The sequence below is a fragment of the Lithobates pipiens genome, unplaced genomic scaffold (assembly GCF_037356315.1).
Source record: "Lithobates pipiens isolate NorthernLeopardFrog02 unplaced genomic scaffold, aLitPip1_a1.2 Scaffold_16, whole genome shotgun sequence".
Classification (NCBI taxonomy): domain Eukaryota; kingdom Metazoa; phylum Chordata; class Amphibia; order Anura; family Ranidae; genus Lithobates; species Lithobates pipiens.
The window spans coordinates 192,020,030-192,040,508 of record NW_027507748.1 but is presented as its reverse complement, the minus strand read 5'-3'; the positions used below and the strand labels follow the sequence as shown (position 1 = coordinate 192,040,508).

The window sequence follows — 20,479 nt, the reverse complement described above, 5'->3', positions numbered from 1 at the left end:
TACTTGTAGTTCACCTTTGTATCCGGAACTTGAATAAAGAAATTGCATTAGAGTGCCTTCCAGCCTTCTTTTCTTGTAAGTATCTGTTTGCATACAGGGCTCACACCCTCCACGTGGGATAGAGGCTTTTTGGAGCAGCAGGGTAACAGAAACTGCCTTAGAGCTATGTACATGTACATACCTCCTATGGAACGACGGATGCCAATGGACATGTGTATATTGATACCCACGACATCCCATCTGGTGGATCAGATGACATTCAAATGTAAACAGACAGGTGGTCTGTTTACATCTGACCGCTGATAGAGGAAAGTGGGCTATGTTCGTGTCTACCTCGCTTATGCAGAGTGGACATGGACATAGCCCACTTTCCTCTATCGGCGGTTGAATGTAAACGGACGTCTGTTCACATCCGAATGTCATCCGATCCGCCACATCGGATGTCGACGGGTGTGTACATACATGTGTTTGATGACATCCATTGCTCCATAGAAGGCAAATGATGGTCTAATCGGTCTGCCCAGAGAGGTGGAGAGATCCTTGGCTGAGCAGGCAGATCCGCTGGTGGAGTTTGCCAGTGTTAAAGGGGTCTTCCCATTCTATATATTTAGCCCTAAAAATCCAGATGGATGTGACTGGACTGCCTGTCTGTTTACATCCGAATGTCATCCAATTTGATCCGCCACTTCAGATGTTGGCGGGTGCGAACATACACATGTCCGTTGACATCGGCCGCTCCATAGAATGCAATGGATGGTCCAATTGGTCTGCCCAGAGAGGCGGAGAGATCCCCCACCAAGCACGCGGATCCGCTGGTGGAGTCTGCCAGTGTCAAAGAAGGCTTCCTGTTCTATATTTAGCCCTAAAAAGCTGAACTCCTAGTATGATAGTTTTTGCATACCTACATTTGTCCAGCTTGTAAGCATGCATATCTTATACCCAAGTTGCTGCTGGGGTAGCTAGCTATCACTGTAGTAGTCGGAGCTACTACAGTGATAGCCACAATCTTCCTGGTCCTGTGCAAACAGCTTCTCTCCACTTCATCTCCTGTTTACTTCATCCAATCAGAGAATGTCTTGTATTCAATGCAAAATACAAGGTGCTCTATTAGGCACTTTTCACATGGGCATTCCGGTCAGGTTCACCTGTCATTTTATCATACACGTGGCTATCACTGTAGTAGCACCAACTACTACAGTGATGGTCCTGTGCAAGCAGCTTCTCTCCACTTCATCTCCTCCTCTTTACTTCATCCATCCATTCTTTGACATTCCAATCAGGTTCACCTATCAGTTTCGTTTTTTACATGGACCTGATTGAAAGGTTCATTCATCCTTACGGACAGGCAGGTATAAAAAAATGGGATAGGACTCCTTCCTCTTCCATTAAGGCAGAGCAGATCAGAGGTAGCTGGGTATAAATGGACAGCAGAATCCGTTTACTCTCGGCCACCCACTCGGCCACTTTACTAAAGGCAAATCCACTCTGCACTACAAGTGCATTGCATGTGCACTTGTAAGTGCAGTCACTGTAAATCTTAGGGGAAGATCTAAAATGAGGGGAAGCTCTGCTGATTTTATCAACCAGTCATGCACAAGCAAAAATTCAGTTTTTTATTTTCCTTGCATGTCCTCCTCAGGTCTACATCCGATTTTGGTGCGGACCAAAAAAAAGGGTCCTGTGCGAGTTTGGTCCAATTGCGATGCGATATCAGCCATACTATCTGTATGGCCGAAATTGCATTGCACGGGCATCGCATTTGATTTTACATGCGATCTCGCAAAGCACACATATGTGAACCGGCACTGAAGTGGGTGTTTCACAGTATTTTTAATGAATCTGTGATCATAACAATAATGCTTTGCTGGTTTTATTCCTCCCATTACCAATACACTATAAAATAAGTAACTTATTTTAAGTAATATGCTCAACTAAGTCCATGCAAAAAAAAAGAAAAAAAAAAGAAAAGAAAGGGCCTGTTGGCCAATGCTACTAGTTTTTGGTACTTTGCAACTTCTATAACTGCTTATAAAAGTAATGGTGAAATATGTGTATATAGTCGCCTAGGGGAACAAACAAGGGGATGTTGCCAGACTCCATAATTAAGGTTTGCTTGTGAGTAGACAATGTCTACAATTACTAAAATGAAGGATGTACGTCTGTAAGGATTAGCTCGGGAATGTCCATAGAGAGCCTATTCAGCAGCAAAGCTCCCTAGATCGCTTAACAACATTACTCACATGTCAACATGTAGGGGAGATAACCATACAATGGGAATATTTAGCAGACCAGTGCAGCTGCAGAAGTGTTTGTTTTTGTCTTTTTCACTGAATGGCTTTGCTGATTTCTTAAGCAGCTGTGAAACTTAATAAATCACTAATTAAGACAGTGAATTATTGTGTAAAATGTAATTGATTATATCCACTGCAAATCTAGTGTTACAACTCCAATCCGGTTAGTATGGCAGGGTTAGGGGTGCGCCTCTAGTGGAGGATTATTTTACTACAGCTTACCCGCGGCAGGCTAGGCTTCTATTAAAGTGAATAAGCTCTTAGTTTGCTGCCTTTTGGTTCTTGCATAGTTGCCAACACTTAAAACATTTTTCCAGGCCCCCCCCCCCCTTTTTTTTGGTGTCCATCTAGCAAGTTATTGTATGCTGAAAATGTACTTTAATTGGGAGGTGGGAGGACATTCAATCACATTGGGCATGGTTCTACAAGAGGCATATCCTTCACCTATTGTACTAACTAATATTTAAAACACTATAGTGTACTGCCTACCTGGAGTTTGCATGCTCTCCCTGTGTCTGCGTAGGTTTCCTCCGGGTACTCTGGCTTCCTTCTACACTCCAAAGACTGGTAGGTTAATTGTCCCTAGTATGTGTATGTATGAATGTGAGTTGGGGACCTTAGACTGAAGACTCCTTGAGGGCAGGGACTGATGTTAATGTACAATATACCGTATAACATGCACCTTTTCCCCCTGAAAGTAGGGGCAAATCACAGGTGCGTGTTATACGCCGATAGTGTATCTCGGAGGAGAAGGAGGTTGATGAGCGCCGCCGGAATTCACTGAGCCGTCATCTCCTGTTTACTCGTCTCTCTCTTTCAACTCTGAAGTCACACACACACAGTCCCGCCTCAACCACCGACATTGGTCCATTGTCCTGTCTATCAAAGTAGCTGGTCCAATGCCGATGGCGGAGGCGGGACTGTGTGTGTGACTGCCGACTGAAAGCCGAGTAAACAGGAGATGACGGCTCTGTGATTTCCTGCACTGTTCAGGCTGCATTGATGGGAGATGGGCTGCAGATGGGCATTGAACAGGCTGCATTGAGGCTGCAGATGGGCATTGATCATGCTGCATTGATGGGAAATGGGCATTGATCAAGCTGCATTGATGGGGGATGGGCGTTGATCAGGCTGCATTGATGGGAGATGGGCTGCAGATGGGCATTGATCAGGCTGCATTGAGGCTGCAGATGGGCATTGATCAGACGGCATTGGTGGGAGATGGGCTGCAGATGGACACTAATCAGGCAGCATTGATGGGCACTGACCCTTTTTTTAAAGGGGTTGTAAACCCTCCTGGTGCATTCTATGCATTATGGTGAAAAACCTTCTGTGGTGCTGAAAGTTTTACTTACCTGACCCCAATCCTTCTTCGGCCGGGAATGAGCACACCAGCTCTACCTGGTGTCTCGTGTCCTGGTTGGATAGATTGATAGCAACGCAGTCGTTGGCTCTTGCTGCTGTGAATCAAATCCAATGACACGGGGGCTGGCCAAGTCCTGCATTCTATGTGAATGGACACAGATGTGGGACTCGAGTGTGCGTCCGCTCGTGTGTCCACCAAGGGGAGTGCTTCTCCAGCGTGGACACTCGATGCGGGGAGGAGCCACCAGCGCTGAGGGACCCCAGAAGAGGAGGACTGGGCCAATCTGTGCAAAACTAACTGCACAGTGGAGGTAAGTATATCATGTTTGGGTTTTTTGTTTTTTTTAAAACGAGGGCTTACAACCCCTTTGTTTCAAAATTGTTTATTGAAAAAATATTTTTTTTTTCACTGAAAATTCCCTCTTAAAATGAAGGTGCGTGTTAAATACGGTATATGTAAATTGTCGGTGCTATATAAATACGTGTAATAAATAAATTAAATAAACCTTGTATATACAGAAAGATTTATCATGGTTAGAACAGAAACACAGCCAAAATGGTATTATTCATAAATAAAATTGGGGCCTTATATAAAATAATTATTTTATATTTTACATATATTTTATATTTCATATATATATATTATTTTGATGCTTTCGGGGGCAATGGTTGGGGCCCTTTGAAGCCACCACTGGTTTATGCTTTGTGGGGGTTATTGATCTGAGAAGGAGAAGATGGAAGTAGATGTGTTACCTTGCCTAAAATGTTCACACAAACGTGTAGCCGTTTGTTGGTGACAGACAATAGTGATGGTAAAATTTGGGAGGTCATTGCCAGAGGTTTTAATTGTATAACTCACGTGTTCTGACCCTGTTATCTGAGGGACACGCCTGTATATTGTGTAGACACCTGGGATGTATTGAATTGCACATTTCCATAACCTCTGACCTCACTGACTTCCTGTTTACCTTTTGATTGTCTAATGTAAATATGAAGGTGTTTGTATTGTATACATTTTTATTTTTATGAAGCAACAACATCCTCTGCTGTGTTCTACAGAAGGGAAGAGGTGGAAATACTTTAGGGTGGATACAGACAGGCGTATAAATCTACCTTTCCTCTGAAGCATGACTCGCACTGGGATCGCGCTTTAGAAGTGATTGACAGGTGGTGAGAAGGCAATGTGACGTCTCCTCACAGCCTATTTTAACCCCATTTTTTCTGACAAATGTGGGGCGTCCCTGTTCAGCTAAATATGTTGTGGTCGGCAGCCTTGCTGCCCGCTGATTGTTGCATGTCTGGCAGATTTTGCCATGTAAACATCCCTCCATTTAACTTGGTATGAGTCTCTTTCAATCCCTGTAGAGCAGAGCTTATACTCACAGAGGAAGAAGCAGCACAATAAGCCAATCATATGTGCTGCAGTACTTGTGCTAACAAAATGCATGTTGATGGCAGAAGAAGGTGGATTGACAGGCAAATGATCTCATAAGTCTGCTGCTTTTCTTTTCTCTGCCAATCACATTCTAGGGGAGGTACAAGACCTGTAATGCCGTGTACACACGACTGGACAGATTGGGTCCGACGATCTTCCTGACGGACTTTTAGCGGAGTTCCGACGGACTTACGTCCTAACAAACGGACTTGGCCACAGACGTACGGACTAAGTCAGTTCGAAAGTCCATTCGTTTTGAACGTGATGACGTAAATGGGACTAAACAAGGAAGTTCAATAGCCAGTAGCCAATAGCTTCCCTTGCGTCGTATGTAGTCCGTCGGACCAGCACACAGGCAAACGTTTTCCTGGTTTTAGTTCGTCGGATAGATTTGAAACATGTTCTATTTCTAGGTCCGTCGGATTTATTTTACGAAAAATGATCGGACTAGCCCACGGATTGTCTGACGGACTAATCCCTAATCCTCCGGTGTCACATTTGGCACCTTTCAGGGGGAGGGGGGAGCAGAAACATGTCTAATACAGGTATTTTGCTCCCACTTCCGGGCATAGATAACCGAGCCACCCGCGGGTACGCCACTTCTGGCACCTTCTGCACCCCCTGCTGTCTTCTGGGAAACACAGGTCCCAGAAGACAGCATGGATCAGTGGGATTGCGCAGCGCGAGTTATGCATGTGCAGTAAGGAATCAGGAAGTGAAGCCGCAAGGTGGCGGGGCCTCCACCCGAGAGCCGAGGGACGGGTCGGCTTTGGGTTACGACATCACGGGTGCCATGGACAGGTAAAGAATACAAATTAGGCGGAACTCCACTTTAAAGAATTCCAGGCATAGTATATTTTTAAACTTGGACCATTGTAAATATATATATATATATATATATATATATATATACCAAACCTGGCTGATACCCATGAGCATGAAGAGAGCATCTGAGTAGCATTGTCTGCTTCAGTGATTTCCAGCTTCCAGGAGCATTGGCCAAGTATAGTATATACATAGTTGCATTGATCCAGCTTGGGCCGTTGTAACTATGTAAAAATATACCATCCCTGGAATCCTTCTTTGAAGGAGGACCTTACATGAAAGTGGAAGCCCATTTTCACGCCCGTTAAATGAAATAATGTTACTAGTATGTATTTTATAATTGGTCTTCTATGAATGTATGCGTATATACTATGTGCATACGAATTTACATTCTTTTATGTTTGTATCTAGCCCTGATGAAGGGGGAATGTGTTGGCCCCTCAAATGCGTTGGCTGTTTTATGTGAGCACATTATAAATTATTAAAGTGATTGGACTCTTTCATTTGGTTTGGCATTCCTGTTGTCCTTTGATGCTTTGAGTCACATTAGTCGACATTATTGGTGGGATCCCAGCAGAGCCTGCATCGGCTCTGTGATTTGGGTGGCAGGAATGCAGAACTAAGTGCACTCCTGTGATGCACAGAAGTAGGGCCAAAAGAGCTTTTGGCCATATCTCCTTTAATTGCAAGTCCCATCAAAGATTAGTGTCACTTCTGAAGCCAGATAAAAGCTGTCTGTGTCAACTGAAACCAGAATGTCCACTTAGTGGGATGTAAACTACTTGGTCAAATGGGACTATGGGGCTATCGGAAGAACCTTGAATTTTTAAAAGTCTAACTCCACTTTTGTTTGCAAAAAAACATTCCCCTCTGGGTGATTAATGTGCTTTGCAAGGGTTTTAACAAACTTTGTTGCAGATTCCTACCTTTTGTTATTGTGAAGTGGCATGGTCTGCATCCCTTTAGATGTGATTTCCCTTTGATAGTATGTCACCAAAATGACATTTTTGTTGCAGGAGATGCTCAAAAGTTTGACTTGTATCTTAGTGTAGACTGCTGGGAAAATCAGTGAGCAAATCACACAAGCAGAAAATGACATTTCTGGGGGGGGGGGGGGCATTGTAAGCACCATCTGTGTACAGAACACCTCCAGGTAGCCATATTGCATTGTATTTTACAGAAAATGACAGAGCTGCAGATTGAAAGGGAAATGTCATTTTTAATAACCTTCAATAATGTCTTGTATCGCAATTGTATACGCTATATAATTTTTTTATTTGCTATTTTTTTTTCCTACAAAAGTGGAGTTACCCTTTAGGTATCAAACACTTATGCCGCGTACATACGATCAGATTTTCCGACATTTTCCAACATCCGATGTTCGATATGAACTTGTTGGCGGTAAGTCGGACATTTGTCCATCGGACATTTGTTGTTGGACTTTCCGCCAACAAATGTTGGCTAGCAGGTTCTCAAATTTTCCGCCAACAAATGTTTATTGCTGGACTTTCCAATTGTGTGTACGCACAAAAGTCCAAAGTCAGAATCAAGTACGAGCCGGATGCGCTCGGTCTTGTAAAACTAGCGGTTGTAATTACGTATGTCTTGTACGTCACTACGTTCGTAATTGTTGGCCAACATTTGTGTGACCGTGTGTATGCAAGACAAGTCGGAGCCAACGCCCTTCGCACAAAAATCCGATCGTGTATACGCGGAATTAGGCTGCATTCACAGCTGAGCGTGTCTTTTTTAGTTTTTTTTTTTTTTGCCTTTTTTCTGCCATTTTTTCAGGTGTTTTTGCAATGTTTTTGTACAGACATTTTAAGGTCCAATGGCCACCAATGTAAAAAGCTGTAAAATGCCTGTAACTTGCCTAAAAAGAAGCTCATGTACTTTTTTGAGCTTCAGGCATTTTGCTTCAGGTGACAGAACGCTCAGATGTGAACAAGGGCCTTCAAAATGAATGGGATTTTGCTTGTTGGGCGTTTTGGAACTTTTGAGATGAGTGTTTTACGAGATAAAAAACGCTCAGGGAGTTTTTCGGGCTGTGCTAATAACATACTTCTTCTGTTTTACAATGTGAAAGACAAAGCTCTTGGTTTTCAGTGAGGAAACTTGAGTTTGAAGGTCTGTATTTGGAAAAGGGTGTGTGACCTGAACAAATGGAGGTTCCCTTTGAGTTGATATTCTTGACCACTGGCAGAAAATGGATCCCACAAGGGATGTTATTCTGCTTCCCAGTGTTAGACTTAATTTGGAAGAATAAGCAAGTAGTGGTAGTAAATGTGATTATGCCTCTGGGAAAATGCCTTTCTATCAAAATACATGGTGATTTGTTTCAGATGCTGAAGAGTTTGAGACTTTTAAATATAGAATCACTACAGAAGGGGATCCTGGGTCGTGTGCGCTTTTCCAGTGTTTTGAGCCAAGAAAAGTATGGGATATATATATATATATATATATATATATATATATATATATATATATATATATATATATATATATATATATATATATACCGTATATACTCGAGTATAGGCCGACCCGAGTATAAGCCGAGGCCCCCAATTTACCCCCAAAAAACTGGGAAACCTATTGACTCGTGTATAAGCCGAGGGTGAGATATGCCTGTCCATCCCTGTGTGTGTGTCCATCCATCCATCCCTGTGTGTGTGTGTGTCCATCCATCCCTGTGTGTGTGTGTCCATCCATCCATCCATCCCTGTGTGTGTGTCCATCCATCCATCCATCCCTGTGTGTGTGTGTGTCCATCCATCCATCCATCCCTGTGTGTGTGTGTGTCCATCCGTGTGTGTGTGTGTGTGTGTGTGTGTGTGTGTGTGTGTGTGGCCTTGTGTGTCCAGCCTACCTGTGTCCTGAGCCTCCGTCCGGTCCCGAGCCTCCGTCCGGTCCCGTCCCGTCCCGAGCCTCCGTCCGGTCCCGTCCCGTCCCGAGCCTCCGTCCGGTCCCGTCCCGAGCCTCCGTCCGGTCCCGTCCCGTCCCGTCCCGAGACTCCGTCCGGTCCCGTCCCGTCCCGAGCCGAGACTCCGTCCGGTCCCGTCCCGTCCCGAGCCGAGCCTCCGTCCGGTCCCGTCCCAGGATCACCGCTCTTCGTCGGCGCCCATTCCCCTGTTCAAATGCCGCGCCTCCCTGTCTGTGATAGGCGGAACACAATTTCCCAGCAGCCTGTGTTCCGCCTATCACGGACATCGTCTCATCCTCGTCCGTAGTACGAGGATGAGACGATGTCGGTGATAGGCGGAACACAGGCTGCTGGGAAATTCAGTGTTCCGCCTATCACAGGCGAAGGCGGAGCCGGAGGCGCGGCTTTTGAATTATAGAATGGCCGCTGTCTGTCTGCTCGACACGCTGATCGAGCAGGCAGACAGCGATGACTCGAGTATAAGCCGAGGGGGGCACTTTCAGCCTCAAAAAAGAGGCTGAAAATCTCGGCTTATACTCGAGTATATACGGTATATATATATATATAATATTAATCTTTTATAGAACAAGAAGTGTTTAGAACTATGAATATATGTATTGCCTGGTGAAAGTATGACATAACCCTCACCTACATCGACATCAGAATGTGTAATTGGTGTTCTGGCATCCACATATTAAAAGATGTCCGGTGCTTCTCCAGGCTCTCCCGTGCCATCGGGGACTCGGAGAATGAATCCACCACCGCTGGATGAAGAGCATAGAGATTTCCTGTGACCAGATAGTCACAAGTCATCTCTATGACCAACGGAGGACCCGGGCATGACGTTATGACTTCATGTCTGGGCTGCAGATGACGACAAAGCGGCGATTTCAGGTGGAAAGCAGCAGATCTGTCATTTTTTTGTTTTCTGATCTGATGCTTTCCAGCCTGGAGAAGAGATGTAGGGTCTTGTAGACCCCATATCTCTTCATAAAGAGGACCTGTCACACACTATTCCTATTACAAGGGATTCCTATATAATAATATAGGATAATAAATTTTTTTTAAAAGAAAGTGTAAAAATAAAATAAAAATTACAAAAATGAATCATTTTTTTTAAAGCGCCCACATCCCCGTGTGCTCGGGCACAGAAGCGAACGCACGCGTAAGTCTCCCCCACATATGTAAACGCTGTTCAAACCACACATGTGAGGTATCGCCGCGTGCGTTAGAGCGAGAGAAACAATTCCAGCACTGTAACTCTAAACATGTAACCTGTAAAAAAAAAAAAATGTAAAGCGTCGCCTATGGCTATTTGTAAGTACCGAAATTTGACGCCATTCCACGACTGTGCACAGTTTTAAAGCGTGACATGTTGGCTATCTTTTTACTCGGCGTAACATCATCTTTCACATTATACAAAAAAATTGGGCTAAATTTACAGTTTTTTGTTATTTTCTAATTCATGAAACTGTTTTTTTTTCCCCCCAAAAAAAATTTTTTAAAATTTGTTGCGCAAACACTGCGTGATATAAAAAGTTGTAACAACTGCCATTTTATTCCCTAGGGCAGGTATATGCAATTAGCGGACCTCCAGTTGTTGCAGAACTACAAGTCCCATGAGGCATATCAAGACTCTGATAGCCACAAGCATGACACCCAGACATTATATATGTTTTTTTTTTTTTTTTTAGCAGACACCCTAGGGCAGGGATATGCAATTAGTGGACCTCCGGCTGTTGCAAAACTACAAGTCCCATCATGCCTCTGCTTCTGGGTGTCATGCTTGTGGCTATAAGTGTCTTGATATGCCTAATGGGCCTTGTAGTTGGAGGTCTGCGAATTGCATATCCCTGCCCTATGGTGTCTGCTAAAAAAAAACATATAACGTTTGGGGGTCCTGAGTCATTTTCTAGCAAAAAATGTTTACATGTAGAAGAGAAGTGCTAAAATAGGCCCGGTATGGAAGTGGTCAAAGAAGTTGAGAAAGGCTGATATACAAACTCTATCAAATACTGCACACCATTTTTGTGCCATATGAATACATAGATATGAATATGAATAGATGCATGTTTAATGTGCCATTGAAATTGTATCGCTGTCTATGTGAGCACATTTTACACACATACACATTGAGCCCTCCACTACCTCCAGAATGCACTGTGGCTCCCTCGGACATAGTTTGGCTTTGCAGTTCTCATTATAAAGGAATCATTATTTGCAGGGCTAGAGGCTTTTTTTCTCCCGCCTTGAGCTTTACAGGCCATATTTTGTGACCTACCTTCCCTGAATGAACGATTCCCTGACCTACCAAACATTCTTCTAGGGGGAGTATTAGTGCTGCACAGGAAACATTATTATCCTTAGGCCTTGTGGGATGGTACAGTATTTTTTCTGGCTGGCAGTGGCAGCACTTTTCCTGGACGTGCCAACCCCCTTTGAGAAGAAGGCATTGTGCTGTAACATCTGATCCAGACTTTTCTGTTTCATATCCATTCAGTTGATAGGATTCGTCTCAGCCCTCTTTGTACGTGTTTTGTATGGGCCTGATCTCCTCTTTCACTGAACCAAGCACGGGATACAAAGAGAGTATTGGCAGCCGTTGGGACCATACAATAACCAGTCACTTAAAGGGGTAGTGTTAGTCTTTAACCATTTGTGTTGAAATGCAGCTCAATGTCTTGTGATATTAGGAGTTTAATAATCCTTGGCAAAATGTAATTATCTGCCATTCTGCTTCTATAAATTTAAAGAAAGCGCTTGGAAACATTAAAAGGACTGAACTAACAGCTTTGAGGGGTCGCTGACTGTATAAGCTGCCAGAAGATACTCTTTTGATTTTGATCCTCCAGTACTTTTAGGAGCACCTCTGAATAGTCTTGACTTTAGATTAGGCACATTCCAAATGCAGTGTCTGGTGGCTGAGCAACCCAATTTAATCCATGCTAGTGTTCTGTGGAGGATGGAGGTGTCTTTAGCTATGCTTTTGGAAAAATCTGTATTTGCATAGACACTTTAGAAGGGCTTCTGGCAGATCTTCAGGGGTAAAACCTGAAGCAATAGGTATGCGCTGGCTTCTAATCCTGTTGGCTACCCATTTAGGGTTGCCACCTGTCCAAGATTCACCCGGACAGTCCTGGTTTTGAATCATGTGTCCAGATTTCAGTCTTCCTGAATCCCGGACACATTATTCAGACAGGAATGCAGCTCAGAACAGGGCCTGACAGGAGGGTGAGAGGGCACTATGTGTGCCGCATTACTATTCTCTTTGGAATGCCAAACGGTGTCCCACGTCTATTACTATCCTATATTGCAGGGATCTTCAAAATACGGCCCTCCAGCTGTTGCGGAACTACACATCCCATGAGGCATTGTAAAACTGACATTCACAGACATGCCTAGGCATGATGGGAATTGTAGTTCCTGAACAACTGGAGGGCCGTAGTTTGAAGAGCCCTGCTATAGTGTATATTAATTTTTATTTTTATTTTTTGCTGTGCACTGCTAAAGTGTTAGGGTTTGGCTTGAAGAAAAAGTGTCAACCCTATACCCATTGCAGCTGTTCATTTAGTAGCCTATATGCTACCATAGGTTCACAAATGTAGACCTCTTTATTTTTATTATGCCAGTGTATCGGGTCCTGATTGGATGAATTGATTGATGCGCAGCCATTGGCTCCCACTGCTGTCAATCAAATCCAATGACCCGGGGGTGGAGCTGAGTCATACATTCGGCTTCTATGGACGCCGAAGGAATGACTCTGGAGCATACCCGCAAGGTAACCCCACAGGAGAGTGCTTCTCCCAGGGGGGTTATCTAATGCAGGGAGGAGCTGCGAGAGCCGCCGAGGGACCCCAGAAGACTATGTTCGGGGGCCACTCTGTGCAAAACGAGCTGCACAGTGGAGGTAAGTAAGACATGTTTGTTATTTAAAAAAACAAAAAACAAAGCTTTAGTGTCACTTTAAAGTATTACTAAACACACAATATTTTATTTCTATTGCCCCCTGTCTTTCTGCATATGGATGATGGCACTGAAATTTTATTTAAAAAACCTTTTACCTTTTTTCCTAATTGATTGTACAGCTGTCACATGACCCAGCCTGTCTGCAGGGAAATATAAGCAGGAGGAGCTTCTAGTCCTCTGCTGCTGGTCACATGTTCAAAATAAAAAAAAATAACATCCTTTGGAACACAGAGTAAAAATAAATAATTAATATAAATAAACTGTTTTAAATTGTTGTACAAATATATATATTTAAGCAAATCTGTACTATTTTTTTTTTTAGCAATCACATGGTGTGGGCGGATTTCTGCCAGTCACAGGCTGTGTCACACCCCTCCAGCCTGTGTCGTAGAATGACAGGGAGGTGATTCCTCCATCATTCTACATATGCCATCCCCATTGTGTTTAGAGGGCATAGAGGAGGAGGAGGGAGGGAGTGGGCTGTCATTTACCACTGTGTATATACCCACATGTGTGATTCTATAGTCACATGGGCTGCTCAGATGTGATATGGAGAAAATGCTCAGCATAGAAACTCACTGAAAACTGAGCATGTGCGGATCTGCCACCACTGCTCTGCAAAATCCATAGCTGAATTGAGGACATGGACAGAATGGGGAGATGGAGAACAGCAGGATCAACCAAGTTTTTTTTTTTTTGCAGAATACAGAAAATAAATGTAATAGTGTCTGAGTGAGTATGAACAGCATGTAATCTACCATTTATTGATCGTTTTTATGATGTGGGATTAGTGACTCTACTGCCGCGTACATGCGACCGGATTTTTTGACGGGGTGAATCCGTCGGATTTTAGGATCGTGTATAGGCTCCAGCGAACATTTTTACCCCAAAGGTCAGATGGACCTAAAAATAAAACATGTTTCAAATCTTTCTGACGGACTCGAGTCCGGTCGAAAAATCAGTTTATCTGTATGCTAGTCCGACGAATGAAAACTAACGCTAGGGCAGCTATTGGCTACTGACTATGAACTTCCTTATTTTAGTGCGTCATCACGTTCGAATCCGTCACACTTTGGTGTGATTGTGTGTGGCCAAGTCCGCTCATTCGGAAAGTCCGTCGTAACTCCGCCGAAAGTCCGTCGGGAAGACCGTCGGACCTAGTCCGTCGAAAAGTCTGGTCGTGTGTACATAGCATAAGCTAGCCATAAAATTATCAGCCAAACACTGACTGTTTGGGTACTCAGACCGCAGTGAGTGATGTGGAGTCCTGAAATACACTAGCTGTCAGTGGAGAGACCTCCATCTGCGCTTTTTAGCATGGGTAGGGAAATTGACAAAACCTGTATGGACAATTTTTTAAACCAGGATGATGCACCATCTTTACATTCATGCAGCTAAATAAAGTTTAAGCTGCCCATAGGTGGATCGGATGTTCGTACAGCGATCTCCCCTGCTGACCTATTGTGTTCTGACTTCTGATCTCCCCCCGCCAGAACATTGTGGTCTGAGAGCGCTGATCGGGAGCCAGTCAGGCGCTGGTTTTCCAGCATGCACGTCCGACTGTTGGACCAGCTGCCATACACACAGGCCGAACGTCGGCTGTTTTTTTTGAACAAGCCGATGTCGCCCGACATTTGGCCCATGTGTACTAGGCTTTAGATAACTGCTCAGCTCAATATAGCCTATAGATGTGAACTTTTGGAAATCACTGAATGATCACATTATCCGTATGGTGATCCAAAACATGCAAAAAAAAAAAAAGTAGTACTAAAAACCACAGTATAAAGGAGTGATAGACTTTGCCCTTTTTGTTTTTTTTTCCCCATAATAAAGTGGCCGCCATGTAAATATAATCTCAGAAGAAAGAGCAACCAGCACCAAAAGAAGAGTTCATGGAGTTTCAAGTATTTTATAGATCCATTATTCATCGTGGGAAAGTGCCAATGCCTGTCCAGGGTCAGACATGCCCGCCTCTTCTTGAGTGATATGCAAACACAGGAACTGGATGGGCTGAAAATGTATTGCCTAAGAATTCCAACATTCTTGGGCAATGTCAATGGGCTGTTTGAAAGGAAGTAAAATGGTGCAGCGTGCATGTACAGATAGTTGACAAAAGATGAGCTATTTCTAGAACAAGTTAAAAAATAAATTATGAAGTCTTTTGGATTTGACAAATAATGTGTCGTCCCCAAACACACTGGTTTGGGGATAATAATAATAATAATTTTAAAAAAAACAGGCGTTGGAATAAATTGGTCAACCTCAGCTACCTTTTTAAAGTAGTTGTAAAACTATATATATATATATATATATATATATATATATATATATAATATATATAAAATATAAAAAAAAACAACCTGTAAGACAAAGGCATAATGAGCTAATATGCATACTAGCTTATTGTGAAATACTTACCTTAGATTGAAGCTGTTGCAGCGGCCCCAGCACACCGCTGTGTCCGCCGACATGTCTCCCGGAGTTGTTTGCAGGCTCCGGCGCTGTGATAGGTCACAGCCGGTTGGCGGTCACAACACAAGCCCTTTAGAAACGTCACGATGGAGCCGTTTCTTCAGTGCGCATGCGCTAATGAGGCTGGCGCAAACGTATATGGTAAATATCTCCTAAACCGAGCAGGTTTATTATAGGCTTACTTGTAGGTACAAGTGGTGTAACAGGGTTTACAACCACTTTAAGGCTCCATGCAAACTGAAACTTGTAAACGCCCGTTTTTGGGTGCTTGGGCATTTTTTTTAACAGCCCATAAACTCCCCTCTATGTTATCCTATGTGTCCATGCACACATGGACGTTTTTTAGTTGAGTTGCATCTTTATATTGCGCGGCCATTGTGATCGTGATCCCATGGGATCTCAACGCGCTTCTGGATATTTATCAGCAGTGGCGTTTATGGGCTGTTTTCTGAACGCAATAAAATCGCGTTCCGGAGTCGTTTTTATGACGACCAAAAATGGAAACGCACATAAACGCTGATCAACATCGATAAACGCTCAAAAAAATGGCTCACCAGCGATTTTAAACGTTTTTGATTCATTGAAAAAAAATAAAATGAAATAAAAACCGATAACGTGGAAAAACGCTTCTGCAAAAACATTAAAAAACTTTGAAAGACTCACTGCAAAGCTACTTTTTATAACGTTATTTTAACGTCCAGTGTGCAAGAAGCATAAGGATTTGATTGCTCCCCCAATGTCTCAACACAATCCCTGAAAGACCAACAATGAGCCATACATACTAGAAGGCCTCATGCACACTGATTTATTGTAAAACTCTTTTTCTACTGACAGGAGAAAATCTGCGTTTAAAAACTCCCCTAAGCTGCATTCTTTCAAACCAGTTTAGCAGCGTTTGGTGTTTGGGGCGTTTGTTTAGTTCATTGGCCAGAATTTTATTTTATTTTCGCTGTTGAAATGAATAAACGCAAGTGTTTGCGGGCAGGGGACGCTGTCCCCGCTAGGAGAAGACAGCGAGTACTAGCGGTTATGGCAGGTGCTAGCAATAATCGCAAGTGAATCCGGCAGGCTGGATGTACCCATGTTGATCGATCAATCTGGTACATTCGGCCTGCCCACACACACAGTTTGAATCTCGGACTGTTTAGCAAGAACCAGCTGAGGAACCGGCCGTTTCGAACCGTCTGTGGCCGGCCTTAATTGTTTGCATTCAAGGACTGTAACTCTATTTTAAAATTTGACAAGTGTGGGGGTGTTGGGATGCTGAAAGTACACTACATTAAGCCCTGCGGGTCGTTTTGACATGCGATTTGACATGTCAAATTGCCGGCAGCGGCGCTGTCCGTATCGGTGCGACGCCAACTACTTTTGGCGACTTCGGGGGCGATTGAATAGACATCTGTGCAGGAACCCACATAGATGTCTGTCAAATCGCTCCTGAAGTCGGACTGCATTGCAATCAGCTGAACTCGCACAATTTCAAACTCGCCCTCAATGTGAACCTGGGCTTACTGATGATTATTTCTGATAATTATTTAGACATGTCTGTGCTCAGAAAAGTCAGGAGATTGAATTTTTCTTTGTTTCAGTAAAGGCTGGGCCTCATTGCAGTTTTGCACTGTGGCTGTGCATTCATTTTAGTGATGCATGGTAATGCACTTTATGCATGTCGGTGTGATGCAATGGTATTTATTCTGAATGGCACCACCAATGCAACTTACCGATGACCATGTGTTTCTGCGCAGTGATATAGGTTGCCATGTGGTATGCTATTAAAAATCTACTTGCACACTTTTTAAAGGAGAAGTAGGGGCTGTACTTCTGCTGTGGATCACAAGAGTATAGAACGTTCTGCACTCCTGTGATCCATTTTCAGCTGATGTCACAGAGCCGGTCCAGGCTCTGGAAAGATTGCGACAATATAGCTGCGACCTGCCCACATGCCTGGACTGGCACCTGGCAAGACACAAAGCCTGAGCTTCAGTGAGCATGGGGGGCAGAGCAGAGAAAGCGGTGACCAACAGTCACCAGCTTTCTGCTCAGGGAGCACTGTGGGAACTGCGCGATCAGCGGTGTTTGATCGCTCGGTTTCTCAGCTTTAGAACCAGCGGTGGACAGATGCAGCATCGGACCGATGCTGTATCCACCTGGATACGTATCATTTAAAATAAAAATAAAAAATCCCATTCTTAGGCCCCTTTTACACAGACGGCTGTTCTGCCGCAGTTAAAAGCATATCATTTGTTCTGTGAAATTCAAGACTCCAGGCACTGCGATCAGCTGCATTTGTACAGTGTGATTACATGCGGCTGCGTTTAGCCGCGGTAGTAATTCCCATAGCAACCCTTTTTTATTTATTGTTTTTCTTGGGTCCCTTGAGTCTACCCATGATGCATTTCGGTCCTCTGCATTTCAAACCATCTATATCTTTTTTTTTTTCTCACGCTACTATCCACAGGTGAAATAGTATACTGCGATTACCTGCGGTTATGCGCACATAGCTGCGCTAAATCGCTCCTGGACGCAGTCCATTCTATTTTTTTCTATCCGCACCAAACCGCATGTAACTAAATCGCAGCTAAATGCGGTGTGTGAATGGGGCCATGGGAAAGCATTGTGTGCTTTTTGCTGCGGTAGAAAACTATAAAATCCGCAGCTAAAAGCATAATTCTATCCGCCCGTGTGAAAGGGGCCTTATATTTTAACTCAATGCAAAAAAAGGCAGTGCAATAGTATAAGTGGGTCCTAACACTAAGGCCGCGTACACACGCGGGGACTGTTCGCCCAACTTTGTCCGTCAAACAGTTTCGGCAAACAGTCCGCTCAAAATTAGCATGGACGGACATGGCCACACACGACGAACGAACAGTTTGCTGAAACCGTGCGCGATAACGTGAACGGCACGTACGACGGGACGAAAAATACGACGTCCTATACACTGCATTATAACTTTCGGCGTGTAAATCCTTTCTGAGCATGCGCGGAACTTAGTTTGACGAACAAGCCTACACACGAGGGGACTGTTCGCTGAAACAAAGTTTCAGCGGACAGTTTTTCGGAATTTCCGAAAAACCTTGTTCAGCGGACTGTTCGCTGAAACTGTCCGCTGAAAGCCCACACACAAGCGGACTGTTTGCCGAAACACTGTTCAGCGGACAAAGTTGGGCGAACAGTCCCCGCGTGTGTACGCGGCCTTACAGGTTATGTATCTCCCCCAGCCTGCGACTGAACTGTGAATGGAGAAGTAGCAGACTGAGGAACTCATCTCTTTGTCATTTTCTTCCTTCCTTCGACATGTTCTTTTTTAACAGCTGACTGGTTTCATGTGCTGCTCCCCTCCTCTCCCAGTCTGAGCTTTGCTGTATAGGGCATTGCAAGTGGATGATACCTTTATCGAATTCAAGTACTTACACTAACTGTGTTTAAAAATAAATGTAAGAATGTATAAATGGATACAGAGCTGCTTTGATCTGTGGTCTTTTATAATTGCCTGGAGTTTAGCTTTAGAAGTAAATGCTGACAAAGTCTACACATTTATATTCTATTGCAGCTAACGACGTTATACCATTAGCAGCTCCTTTTTTTTATTGCTTAGAACTCTTTTTTTTATTATGTGTGTGTAGGTGTGTGGACGTTGCTAGACCTGCGTTGCTTAATACATAAAGTACTGTGCCAATGGCAGGTTGGCTTCCTGCTACATTCAATTCATGGGAACCGTGGAGGATCATTCAGCTATGGATTAATTACAGAGAAAGCTGAGCTTATCCTACTTTCCACATCTCCATTACTAGATCTTGCCTGCAAACAGGTTAGAGATGTCCTGAAAGAAGCTTATCCTGTGCTTGCCTTTCATTCTGTTTCTGCAGCCGTACGTTAGAAAAGGCCTCTCTCTATCTTTAGCTGACGCGAGGCTGCTAGAACTTTTGGCGGAGGTGATTGGGTGGAGCTGGCTTTCCTGGCATTGTAACACAGATTTTCCTGTTGTGATCCAATGTCAGCATTCTCGCATTAGCTATCCCGGCTTAGCAAAAGGATTCGTTGTGTTCCAGTAGCAGCGACCATCAGGACCCCTGACCCGTCAGCCCTTGGTTGGTTGGTTGGTTGGTTCCCTTCTTGCACAATGCTCCAGCTAAAAGAAGTTTGGCGAGATCCATCGGTGAGTATTCAAGCTGAGATATCCACTTCAAAGGGCCTTCTCAGATAACCGATACTGTGCTCTTTTAAGGCTTGGGCTTCCTAATGCCCCATTATAATTACAGTGCATGTTCTCTTTGATTTAAAGGTTATTTTTTTTTCTTGTTGGATTATTATTAATTACAGCAGAGTGTGGGAGACTAGAGTAGGACAAGGCGGTAGGAACAGGTGGCCGTACTTGAGTAGGGTCTGGTATACAAAGTACATGGTGGAGCCAACATTCGACCTTTATCAGTCATTCCAGCTGGCACTTTCATTAAATGTGATTCATGTACATCTATGATGTATGGCTCAGTAGAGCTTATTGTACATATATTTCAGGGATATGCAATTAGCGGACCTCCAGCTGTTGCAGAACTACAAGTCCCATGAGGCATAGCAAGAATCTGATGGCCACAAGCATGACACCCAGAGGCATGTTGGGACTTGTAGTTTTGAAACAGCTGGAGGTCCACTAATTGCATATCCCTGATATATTTCCTGACTTATTCATATAGCTAGTTTTTTTTTCATGTGTTAATGTTTGTTTTAGTGAATTACTGTAATTTTGTATGGCAATTATCTGTTGCATGAGATGACAATGTAGTTAAATATATACTGGGGCACAGAACTGCCTACATACCAAGTTCCCAGGGCTGGGCTTTAATTATTTGGCTCATAACAAGTGTATCCCCTTCCCCTTGTCGGATTTTTCATTTATTTTATAATGAACACGGCAGAGTGTGGGAATATTCCAGGTGTAACAAGAAAGATGGGTCTCCAAGGTGGGAACTGTCAAGAGCTGTGGTTGAAGGATTATGACTTTCAAGTCCACAAGAGCTTAAAAAACAATCCAGACTCCTATCACCAGATTAGAGCTGTTGTGTGGAGTGGCCCTTTAGATAACGGTGATTTTTACCCATATATTTCATAAGGCATTAATGAAAAGTCTATTGTTTTTCTTAAACGATATACTTGGAAAAGTTAAAAACTATGACTTAGTAAGTATCATGCATCTGGAGTCCACAA

The 20,479-nt window shown here is 43.6% G+C and overlaps 1 protein-coding gene across 4 annotated transcripts in view; it reads left to right on the top strand.

Moving 5' to 3' along the window:
• Positions 1-20,479, top strand: part of MID1 (midline 1) — a 631,257-nt gene that overhangs the window by 415,892 nt on the left and 194,886 nt on the right. The window contains exon 1 of one of the 4 annotated variants that reach the window (XM_077480852.1): positions 19,104-19,433. The exons of the other annotated variants lie outside the window; for them this stretch is intronic. The gene's annotated coding sequence lies outside the window, so the exon portion shown is untranslated. Of the gene's footprint in view, positions 1-19,103; positions 19,434-20,479 lie in introns of those variants that run through there. 4 annotated transcript variants of the gene reach the window in all.